Here is an 11,595-nt window from a genome sequence, read left to right as displayed (position 1 = left end):
CAGATCCAGGCGCCGTGTCCCCCACTTTCTTTCAACCAAGCCTAGCGTCTAAATGCACCAGAACACCACCGGCCCGAAGCTCAAGGCTTCGCATCCGGCTCCACCCAACTCCTCCCTCCCGGGTGAGTTTGTGTGTTAGAGAGAGGGGCCTCCGGCCACTCAGGAGTTAAAATGGCAGCGGGACTGGAAGAGGGGGTGGCGTGGCAGGCAGACGGGGAGGAGGCGACCGGAGTGGGCTGGGGAGGTTGGGAGAGCGGCGGAGCAGCGAACGAGAAGAGAAGCCGGGAGGAGGGGCGCGCGGAGGGGCGCGGAGCGCCGCGGGGGCCTGCTCGCTGCACCCGCGAACGGGCGGCGCGCGGAGGGAGCGTCCGATCTCGGCCGCCAGCCTCCAGCAGCGGGGTGCGCTGAGCGCGCCGCGGTTGGGAAGGTGGCTGTTCTGCCATCGCCCTCACCGGGTTCTGCTCCGGGACCACTCCCAGAAAAACTCCGCGGCGGGGAGGCGCCCGCGACCCCGCCCCGGCCTGCGCGGGCGGTGCGCGGAGGGAGGCGCGGGCCGGCCTCCCCTTGCCCAGCCCGGGCCGGAGCCGAACGGTGCGCGGCGGCGCGGGCGGCGGGCGGCGCGGGCGACGCGGGCGGCGGACAGCGACAGCGGCTGGGGGTGAGTGTGCGGCTCCCGGGAGGACCCCAGGCGGGTAGGGGGCTGGGCGCCGGGCGGTGGCGGGGCTGGACGGGGACTGGGGGAGGGGCGGGCTTCCGCCGCGACGCCCGCAGGGGAGCCGGGGACTCGGGCGGGGGGGCAACCACGAGGGGAGAGGAAGGGAGGGTTGGATGCTGGAAATAAGGTTGCCGACTGCGCGGGCTGGACCTGAGGAGGGGGCGTCTGGGCTTGAATCCACCCGGAGAGGCCCGAACCGCCCCAAACTGTTGCTGGGCAGAGCGGGGTGCCCGAGATGTCGGGGAGCCGCGAGGTAGCGGAGAGGTTAGGGAGGGTGTGACAGCGGCGGACTTGCTGGGGGATGCGCTCCAGAGCCTGGGGACTTCCCCTGCCTTGGAGCTCGGGTGTCCAAGGTGGCCTTGGGGTCTGTCCGAAGTATGTGGAACCCGGAGTCTGGCTCCTGCCGGGCGGCAGGGGTCTGTCCGCAGCCCGGGATGGGACCCTTGGGTGGGGGATGGGCCGGCCTCGGGCTCAGCTTGCGCGCCCCGGGAGTGGGAAGCGGAGGGGAAGGCCAGCTTGGGCCCACCGCAACACCCAGCAGACGGGAGGGGCTGGCCAGCCACAGGTGGTGCGTCTGTCCTGCAGGCGAAGGGCGGCGCAGGCACCGGCTGCCCAGCCAGCGAGGAGCCGCCGCCGCCAGGCGAGGGGAAACTGAGCTCCACTGGGGGCTGAGCTGAGACGCTAAGGAGGTGCGGGAGACCTGGACGCTGGGGCTGGCCCCGAGGGGTGTTGCTGTGCGCCCCCTCTGTCCCTGGCCTTCCTCCCCCACCAAAGGAACAGGAAGGAAAATGTCAGCTGGGCTTTGTGCTCTGTTCCTCAGGCTGCCGCAGCTCCCATCTGTTGGAGCCAACGCAGTTTCTAATTGGGCGACTAGCAGGGTCGGGAGGGGGTGGGCTGGGCGCAGCGCTCAGTTGCCGGAGATGGACCGGGCGGGCGGGCCCTCTACTTGAAGATCCCAGAAGGTGTGGTGGTCGAAAAAACAGACTCACCAGGTCAGAGGAGTAGAGGTGGCTCCCTGCCAGCTTGCTCACCATCATGGGGCGATCTGGGTCTTTCCATGCACCCTGGCAGAGGGGGAGCCTCCCCCTGCACCCCAGCTTGGGATGGGCTCTGGCCCACGTCCTCTTCACGAATGAGAAGGCAGCGATCCCCTCTCCCTGCTCCTTAAAGGCCCCTCCCATAAAGAGCCCTGGCCATGGAATGGCCAGGCTGTGTACAGGGTACTTAGGCCCCTTTGCCTGTGGGCACTGCCGTTACCAGAAAAAAGTCACATGTGGGTGGCCTGACCCATTTTCTTGGCTGGCCAGGTGCCCTTGTGGGGAGAAGGCAGAAAAAAGAAGGACACAGCTAGGGGGCTGAGCCTTCCAGGCCCCCTTTGGTCCCCTGCGCTGGCTCAGACTGAGTCCCCTCCTTCCCACCTGGGGTGGGGGTCAGGGAGTCCCTCGACCTGGCTTGAGACTTCATTATTTGTAAAGGTGAGAATGAAAGGTCTTAGGCTTCAGGGATTGAGACCTGCCCAGGGTCTGGCAGACCCCTGGCATCTCAGAGCACCCCCAAATCCACACCCTCTCCCTGCACAGCCCAGCTGGAAGGAGACACAGAGGAGCAGGGGCAGCTCAGAGGTCTGCTGAAACGAATTCCAGGCTAAGAGAGTTCCTCCTGCTCCCCTTTCTTTATTCCCTTTGCCTCCCCCCCTCCTTCCTCCTCCCCTCTTTCTCCTTCACTCTTCACTTTCCCCCTCAAACATCTCTTTATCTCCCTTTCCCCTCACATTGCTCCCCCTCTTCTCTCCCCCTCCTCCTCTCCCTCCCTCCCAGGTCTGTCTCCTCCACCTTTGCTCCATCTCTCTTCTGTAACCTGCAGCTTCAGCCACGAGCCAGGGAGCCTGGTGTGTGCCCTCGGCTCCCAAGCATCCTGACGATGGGAACACAGGCACTGGTGGCTTTGCTGCATCCCTTTTGCAGAGGAGGAGCCTGAGAGGCGGGCCTGGCAGCTGCATTCCCCTGGCATGGCTCCTGTACCTTGCCATTCGCCCCTCCTACCTACCCTCTTTTTTTTTTTTTTTTTTTTAATTTGAAAGGGGAAAGATAACCCATTGCTTTAAAAAAGAAAACAAGAAAAAAAGAAAAATGCATTCAACAATTTATTGAGCACCTCCTCTGTGCTTGGCACTATTTTAAGAACTGAGGGTACCATAGTCAGTTAAACCTCCAGGAGTTCCTGTTGTGGCTCAGCAGTAATGCACCTGACTAGTATCCATGAGGATGTGGGTTTGATCACTCAGGGTTAAGGATCCGACCTGGATTCCGTATTGCTATGGCTGTGGTATAGGCCGGCAGCTGCAGCTCCAATTTGACCCCTAGCCTGGGACCTTCCATATGTCGTGGGTGCAGCCCTAAAAAGAAAACAACAACAAAAACCCCTCCATATCTCAGAGTGGAATCAAACTTGGATCCAGACTTCCCAGCTGATGAGGCCTGTGCCAGCTAGACGCTTTCAAAGACTCAATGCTTGTGATCAGTGGCGGTGGGGTGTGAAAAATCCTAGTGTCATCGTGATAATAATTGTCATCATTATCATACTGAGTGACCTCTAACACGACAGGCCCATCTCCTTACAATTCGCCAGGTACTGCAAAGCTTCAGGGTCACCCTGTCCTTATGACATTTCTGACCTCAAAGCCTAGACCAGTTCATATCTCACTAGTTTTCTGGGAGGGCTGAATCGTAGGCCAGTGATTTAGGCAACGAAGGGAGAAGAAACATTTCTTACTGAGAACCTGCTAAGCACCAGTCTGTCAGGAGCTTTATAAAAATCACCTCATTCTTAACAACCTTCTAAGTTCTGGATTATCATCCCTTGCTGTATAACTGAAGAAACTGAGGGCCAGAGAGGATAAACCACTTGTCCCAGGTCGCAGATCTCTCTGTTTTGGAATCACGGATTGTCTGCAGTTCATTTGGCCTCTGTGTCTGTGACAGCTTATACTGGTATCTGAAGTACATTTTAACCGAATTTTTCATGAGCATGCCTGATCTCAGAATGTGACAGTGTATAAGAATCTGCTGGAGTTCCCATCGTGGCTCAGTGGTTAACGAATCTGACTAGGAACCATGAGGTTGTGGGTTCGATCGCTGGCCTGTCTCAGTGGGTTAAGGATCTGGCATTGCCGTGAGCTGTGGTGTAGGTCTCAGACGTGGCTCGGATTCCGCGTTGCTGTGGCTCTGGAATAGGCTGGCAGCTGCAGCTCCGATTGGACCCCTAGCCTGGGAACCTCCATATGCCATGGGAGCAGCCCTAGAAAAGGCAAAAAGACCAAAAAAAGAAAAAGAAAACAAAAGAATCTGAATGGTTTCATGAATAAGCTTTCTCAAGGCTATCAGGGAAGGCTACCTGGAGGAGTTGGGAGTCTGGGAGAGGAGGCAGTGGATCTTCCTGATCCCACACAGATCTGTGACAAGCTGTAGACAGGCAGTCACACAGACACACAGACACACACACACCTCCATGTAGAGTTGATGGGAGATTGCTCTTTTCATTCAGGGTCAGGTATAGGGGCTTGGTCCATGGCCAGCCTAAAGAGTCAATGTCACGGGTGTTCTCAGCCTCCTTGGGCAGGTCCGGATTCTAGAAAAGCTCCAAGGCAAGGAATAGGAGTAGGAAGCTTTCAGGTGGGCAAGAACTACTGGGAGGAACAGGGACAATGGACAGAGGCTGGATGGGGCAGGAAAGGGAGAGAATGACCTAGGAACAGACAAAGGCAGGAGATAAACAGAAACGTAAACCAGAAGCAGGAGACATGCAGGAAAAGATACGACAGGCAGGGCAGGGCAGACAGTAGCATGCAGTAAAATTGCTAAGCAGGGGTGAATGAGGATGCCTTTATCTGATCCTTCCTGGAGGGCCTTGGTCTCAGTCTTGCAGCTCAGAGGCTGCAACATACACGTTAGCTTATGCAGGCATGTGCTTACTCAGTCTGCCCATCTTCTCTCAAACCTGCTGTGCCCTCAGCCCTGGGCTGGGGTGAGACAAATCAGATGCTGCCCCTGGCTTCCGAGGAGTTCACAGGAGCGGTAGAGATTCTGGAGCCACATAGCTGGGGTTCAAATCCAGGCCCCTCCACTCGTAGCTGGGGGACCTTGGACAGGTTATCTAACCTCACTGTGCCTCAGTTTCCTCATGTATAAATGAGATAATAATAGTACCTACTTCATAGTGTTGTTGTAACAATTCAAGGAGTTAATACGTGTACCGTGTTTAGAACAGTGCCTGGCATAGTAAGTGCCAGTTAAGTATTCTTATTATTGTTGAAGCGGGGAGTCAGTCTTAGAAAAATGAAACAAGTGCTATAATTACAGATAAGCAGATAAAGGGGTGACTGTTTCTGTCTGCAGATTAGGGAATGGTGCTCAAAGGACATGCTCTTGGGGCAGGGCTTGGCAAGGAGTCAGCCAGGCAGAGGTGGTGGGCCTGGCAACCCTGGGGCCCAGGAGTCGGATGTGGAACGGGGTCCTGTCGTGTGTATGTGCCGCCTTCTGGGGACACCAGGAACACCCAGGACACATCCCACTTTGTTTCCAGTGCTTGGAGCTGAGCTTCCAGTGGGGCTGGCTGGTTGCCCAGAACATCCCCACACTTGCCAGCCTGAAACACTTGGCTTTCGGGCAGGGACCTGGCACATCCCTGCTGGGATTGGTCTCATGACGGCGGCCTCCTAAATGTTCTAAGCCACCACCAAGCAGTCCCTGCTCCAAACCCAGAGCTGCCAGGACCCTTGTCCTCTGGCTTCTTGCACTTTCCAGGGACCCAGGAGACACCTTGGCCCGAGGCACTTGCCTTTTAGGAGGTGAATTCAACCTCGGTTGAGAATTGCAGTTTCTCTCTGTACATTCCTTCCACCCACACCTTCCCTACTGCTCAGCATTTGATGGACTTGAAGTGAATTCCAAGATGCAGAGCAGGCAGAGGGTTCCTGGGGCACTAACTGTTATTCAGCCTCCACCTCACATATTGTAATGGCATTAATTATAGCAGCTGGCATTTATCGAGCACTTACTATGTGCCAGGCACTGTGCCACGTGCTTTCCCTGCATCATCCCATCAACTCCTCAAAAAATACCCCATTAGGTGAGTCCTCCTATTATCCCTAGTTTAAACACAAGGAAGATTTCCCGTTGTGGCTCAGGGGGTTAAGAACCCAACATAGTGTCCATGAGGATGTGGGTGCCAGTCTTAACTCTCAGTGGGTTAAGGATCCAGAGTTGCTGCAAGCTGCAGTGTAGGTCACAGATGCGGCTCAGATCCAGTGTGGCTCTGGCTGTGGTGTAGGTCGGCAGCTGCAGCTCTGATTCAGCTCCTCGCCTGGGAACTTCCATATGCTGCAGGTGCAGCCCTAAAAAGGAAGGCAAAAAAAAAAGAAGAAGCACAAGGAAACTGAGACTCAGATAGGCTGGGTAACTTGCTCAAGGATGTGTAGCTAGGAAAAAAACCGAGGCAAGATTTAACCTTCTCTCTGACCGGGGGCTCCTGCTCCTTCACCCTTGCAGAATCCAGTGTCCCCCTCCCCACAGTAAGAAGCTGCCCATGTCCTGTCCAGGCGGGGGGGCTTCCTACCCCCTTTTGGGACCTTCAGAAGCGGTCTCCCTTCTACCTCCCACAAATCACAGTTCCAGGAGAGCCAACATCCATTCCTTTTATCTCAGCTAAGCGCTTTGGGGGCCACATGGAGCCAGTAGCCTCAGAAAAGCTGGACCGTAAGAGTCAGTGCCCAGGGCCACATAGTGGGAACCAATGCAAAGGTGACTTCCAGGGGACGTGAGGGTGAGGCTCAGAGCCCAGACAAGGCAGAGGGAGATGGGGAGGCTTAGGATTAGCGCCATTGGTGAGGCGTCTCTAACAGGGGAGGCTCGTGTGTCTTGGGAAGAAGTACAGTCGTTCCTGTCGGTTTACAAACATCTCACAAGGCATCAGATCCTTCAAGAGCAAACACATGGTAGAAGGGGCAGCAATTGTTAGGCAGCCAGCAGGGTCCCGCAGGAAAAGCAGGTTTGTCTTTCCTCATCCTTCCCATGGGGGGAGGAAAAGAGGCGAGGAGAGGGGAAAGGCGGGCAGGTCGTGTTCCTTTATAAAGGGTTCTCGAAATGAGCATCAGAGCCAGGGGACGAAAGCATGTGTCTTTGGCCCAGGAGGCGGGGGCCGGGGGAGGGAGGAATGATGCCCAGGAGTTGGAGTGGGCACAGAGGGGCAGCTGGTGGGCAGGCTGGGAACCTAAAAGCTGCGCATGGGGGAGGGGAGAGACCTGACCCTTCACCCTGCCCGGCCATCACTCCTGCCCCCTCATCTCTGCTTCTGGATAGGTCTCTCAACGGGAGGAAGGTCGCAGGGGCTCACAACAGCTCCCGGCCTCCAAACCGCAGAAAGTGCTTCCCCAGAGCTGGCCCCGGGGTGGAATGGTGGCATCCCATATCTAGGGAGAACCTATAGAATTTCCTGTCCATTGCCCATCTCTGAGCACAGCTGTGCCTTGGCCACCTCACACCCAGTGTGAGACTGGCGTCTCTTCATTCAGCACGTATTTATGAAGCATCCGTGCCAGGCACTGGGGGTGGCGCTAACAGTGAGCAACCAGAAATCTCCACTCTTATGGAGCTTGTACTTTATTGTCGGGGGATACAGGAGATAAATAGTACAGTGGACTTTTCGACAACCCGGGTTTGAACTTCAAGGCTTTTTTTTTTTTCTCAATAGTAAATACTGCAGCACTCCAGGACCCCTATATCCATGCTTGGTTAAATCTGTGCATGTGGAGGAACCACATGCAGAGAGGGCTGACTATAAGTTTTCATGCAGATCTTCAGCTGTGCAGAAAGAAGGTCAGTGCCCCAAACCCCTGCCTACAAGTGTCAGCTGTATATTAGAAAGTGGCACGGGCTAAAAAGATAAATAAAGCCGGTATTGTTAGGAAGAGGAGTGTTTGTAGCTCTGTCCAGGGAAGACCACTGAGAAGGTGACAGATGAATAAAGATGAAGTGGAGGCAGGTGGTAAGGGCACGCCTGGTAGAGGGAACCGCAGGTGCAAGGGCTCAACTTGCGTGGCGGGTTGGAGGAGGCCAGATCTCGGGGAGCCCTGGAGCTGGGGTGAGGAGTTTGTTGTTCCCTCAGAGATAGACGAGCCTTTGCGGGGTTTAGGGCAGAAATGATACGATCTGACCTTTCAAACCACGGAGCTTGGGCCACATCCATTTCTGTGTTTTACTAGGTGGCTGGTCAGGGAGTTCTCCGGGCATTGAAGCTAATCGAGTCGGTCACTACTGACCCACCCAGTCCTTTTGGGCTGAGCCCCGGGCCTCCTAGGCAGTGGGGGATGGGGCGGAGGAGAACAAGAAGGAACCTAAGACAAGCAAGGTGTTTACTTGTAAGGGAACCTGCGAATCAGTTGGAAAGGCAAAAAAAAAAAAAAAAAAAAAAAAAAACTTACACTCCCAAGAAATAAGGAGGGAATAATACCAGACAGTATTTAAAACCAAGTGCTAAACTGTGTGATTTTAGACTATAAATGTTATCAGAACTGTGAGCTCTGTGTGGGAGTATATAGGGAACGCTTCCCGAGGAGGTGCGGCTGACTCGGGCCCTGAAACCCGGGTGGGGTTTGGATCTGCAGAGGAGGGGATTCTCAGGAGGGGGCTTGTGATTTGTGGGGGTGGGGGGGGAGGGTGGCCAAGCCAGGGAGGGCCCCCGGATGGGCATAAGGCAGCAGGTGTGTAAGCTGCCAAGGGCCAGCCCTTTGTCTCTGGGGCAGCCCTTTCCCCAACCATCTGGGTCTCTGGTGTCCCCTTACCGCTCTCCGGGGAACAGAGAGCAGCCCTTGAGAGAATGGAAGCCATTGGCCAGCGCTCTTGGCCTCTCCTTTGCAGAGATCTCTGTCCCTCGAAGCCTTCTTGCTCTCAGGAGGTTGTGTTTCCAGCTCTCTAATTGTTTGTATAGATCTGCTCTCCTAATCTGGTGCCATCCACCAGTGCCCCCTTGGCCCCCTGATGTCTGGGGTCCAGCTCTCTGGAATTCCCTAGAGCTTCGATTTTCTACCCCGTCTGCAGCGGGCTTCTCATCGCCCTCTCACTGCGGGCTCCTGTTTGATAGGTTATGCCTAGAGGATTCCAGTTCATTTCATGTATAGTGAAATGGGAATGAAATTGTGCCCAGATGAGCCTACATCCCCTGTGCGGGGTGAGCCTGTCTTTTTCCCTTGGAGAGAGGTCGCCTGAGTCCTGGGGGTTGGGCATCCTTCTGGTGTGTGGAGAAAGATGGCCCTAGGATGGAGTGGGAGCCCTGGTCATGCTCTGCCCTGCCCGAGACACAGGCGGACTCTTCTGTCCCCTGGCCCCCAGCCAAAGAGAGGGAGCCAAGAGGCACAGGGGCAGGCTTCTTTCCGTCCTCTGTGCCCTCAGCAGCCTGAGGACAGAGCTCGGTCCCAGAGGCTCCTGTCTCTGCCATCTCCGTGGTGCAGGCGTGAGCCTGAGCCTGGTCTGCCACCCAGAGAAATTGGAATCAGAGCTGATTAGGGTCTCTTTCCTCACCACATGCCCTTGGGCATTTTCTTTAACTTCTCCGAGCCTCGGTTTCCTCATCTATAAATCTGGGTTAATAGCACCCACTTCATAGGATTGTTAATGATAAGAGCTGAGCTGCTGAGTGCTTCTGATGCGCCGAAAGCTTCACTGCATTTATCTCACTTAATCCACAGAACGCTGTGAAGTCGATGTTATTTTCCCCCCATTTTGCCGTTGAGGAAACTAAAGCGGGGACACATGCAGTAACTTGCCCAAGGCCACACACAGCCACCAAGTGGCAGAGCCGAATTCAGCCCCAGCTCTGACTCCAGAGCCCTGGTTCTCAACCACCACATTAAGCCAACTAATCTGTGTAAAGTGCCTGCTACAAAGCAGAAGCTCAGTAAACCTTGGTTCCTTTCCTCTTCAATCTCCCCAGGGCCCCTCCTCCAAAGAATGGCTTTCCCCACCGCATCACATTTTTTTCTCCGGGATCCCCTGGGACATATGATAGAAGTAGGAATGGGAATGAGCTGTCAGTTTATACTAAGGCAGGGGGAGGCTGAAAGAGGGTGAGTAATTTGCATAAAATCATAACACACCAAGACTGTGATTAATACCCAGGGCACCTTTCTCATAAGAGCTTTTTGTTATTCGGCCCCACTGGGTCCCAGGCAGTTGGCAGAGCATCTTTTTTTTTTTTTTTTTTTTTTTTTTCTTTTTCTTTTTCCAACTGCACCTGTGGCATATGGAAGTTCCCAGGCCAGGGATCAAATCCAAGCCGCACCTGCCACCCACTGCCACAGCTACCACAGCTATGGCCGTGCCAGATCCTTAACCCATTGTGCTGGCCAGGGATTGAACCTGCCCTGCTGCAGAGACAGTGCCAGATCTTTAACCTGCTGCACCACAGCGGAAACTCAGGCAGAGCGTATCTTGCAGAGATGGGAAGAGAGGTTATGCTGTGAGAGGAGAATAAGAAGCCAGCATCTCCCCCAAGTATTGGTTACTGTAGGCAGCAGGAAGATTCTAAGACCTAGGCATTTGAACTGGGGTGTTCATTCTAGAGTTTCGTAGAAATAATCTGGGGACTCCTCTGGGTGGATTTAGAAAGGGGACAGAGTCGAAGGTCACGGTGTGGGGCGAAAGGGACGTTCTCTCAACTTAATGACTAACAACCATCAGTATGCCTTCCACCCCAAGTGCAGCGCCAAGGGATGGGGATAGGGAGCAAAGGAGATCAAGGTCACGGCCTCAGGGGTCACCCAGTCTGACAGAGGAGATCATTCGCACACATACATGGATACACGTGCCCACACCGCTCCACCTGACCTAGCCTGGAAGTGAAAACAAGAACAGAGGATGCCGGGTAACCTGACTATATGAGTACAGATGGAAGGGAGAGGAAGGAGTTGAGACTTGGGAGGGGGTTCCCCAATACAGCCCTCATGCTTTCCACGCTGGAGTCTTCTTTTCTGGCAGATTCGGAGACCCATCCCTCTGCACACCCTCCCCCCATGAGCCTGCCAGCATTCACAGCCCATGGGCAGGCCCCAGAGTTCCTTTGATTTTTCCTCCTAAGGATCCCCCTCGGGAGAACAGGAGGATTCCAGGTCATGGCATTGAAAACTGATGGCCACCGAGAGTCCTCTGGTCCTGTAGCTTTCAAACGTTTCTAGAAATTGACTCATTTTGCAAGACAAAGCTATGCGTGTGGTAGAATCACGGCATCCCAGAGATGTTCGCCTCCTAATCCCCAGAACTTGGAAATCTGTTGTTACAGGGCAGAGGGAATTAAGGGTGTGAATCAGCTGACCTTAAAATAAAGAGGTTATCCTGGATTATCCGAGGGTTCCCAGTGTAATCACAAGAGTCCTTTAACCGTGGAAGAGGGAGGCGGAAGTCAGTGTCAGAGGGATGAGATGTGAGAAAGGCCGTTGCTGGCTTTGAAGTTGGAAGGGGCCATGAGCCCAGGAGTGCGGCAGCTTCTAGAAACTGGAAAAGGCAGGGAGGAAGACCCTTCTCTAGAACCTCCACGGAAGAACCCAGCCCTGCTCACACCTGGCTTTTAGCCCAGTGAGACCCATTTAGGACTTCTGACCTTTCAAACTATAAATAAGAAATTTATGTTGTTTAAGCCACTAAATTTGAGGAAGTATGTTACCTCCACGAGAGGAAATGAATATCGACTGCTATAGTTGGATCAAAGCCGGTGGACCAGAACACCACTGCTCCGTCGCCTCCTGACCCAGGACTCTGGAGGATCGCTTCAGAGCTCAGAGGCTCTGAAGAGCCCAGTTTGAAAAACACCATGTCTGAGACACAGTCTGGTTA

At 54.8% G+C, this 11,595-nt stretch overlaps 1 protein-coding gene across 1 annotated transcript in view; it reads left to right on the top strand.

The window, feature by feature from the left end:
• LRRN2 (leucine rich repeat neuronal 2) overlaps positions 213-11,595 on the top strand; it is a 73,313-nt gene continuing 61,930 nt past the window's right edge. Inside the window, exon 1 of the mRNA XM_003130101.6 lies at positions 213-658. The gene's annotated coding sequence lies outside the window, so the exon portion shown is untranslated. The remainder of the gene's footprint in view (positions 659-11,595) is intronic.

This window comes from Sus scrofa, chromosome 9, assembly GCF_000003025.6.
Source record: "Sus scrofa isolate TJ Tabasco breed Duroc chromosome 9, Sscrofa11.1, whole genome shotgun sequence".
Classification (NCBI taxonomy): Eukaryota; Metazoa; Chordata; class Mammalia; order Artiodactyla; family Suidae; genus Sus; species Sus scrofa.
This window is presented reverse-complemented; position numbering and strand designations above follow the sequence as displayed.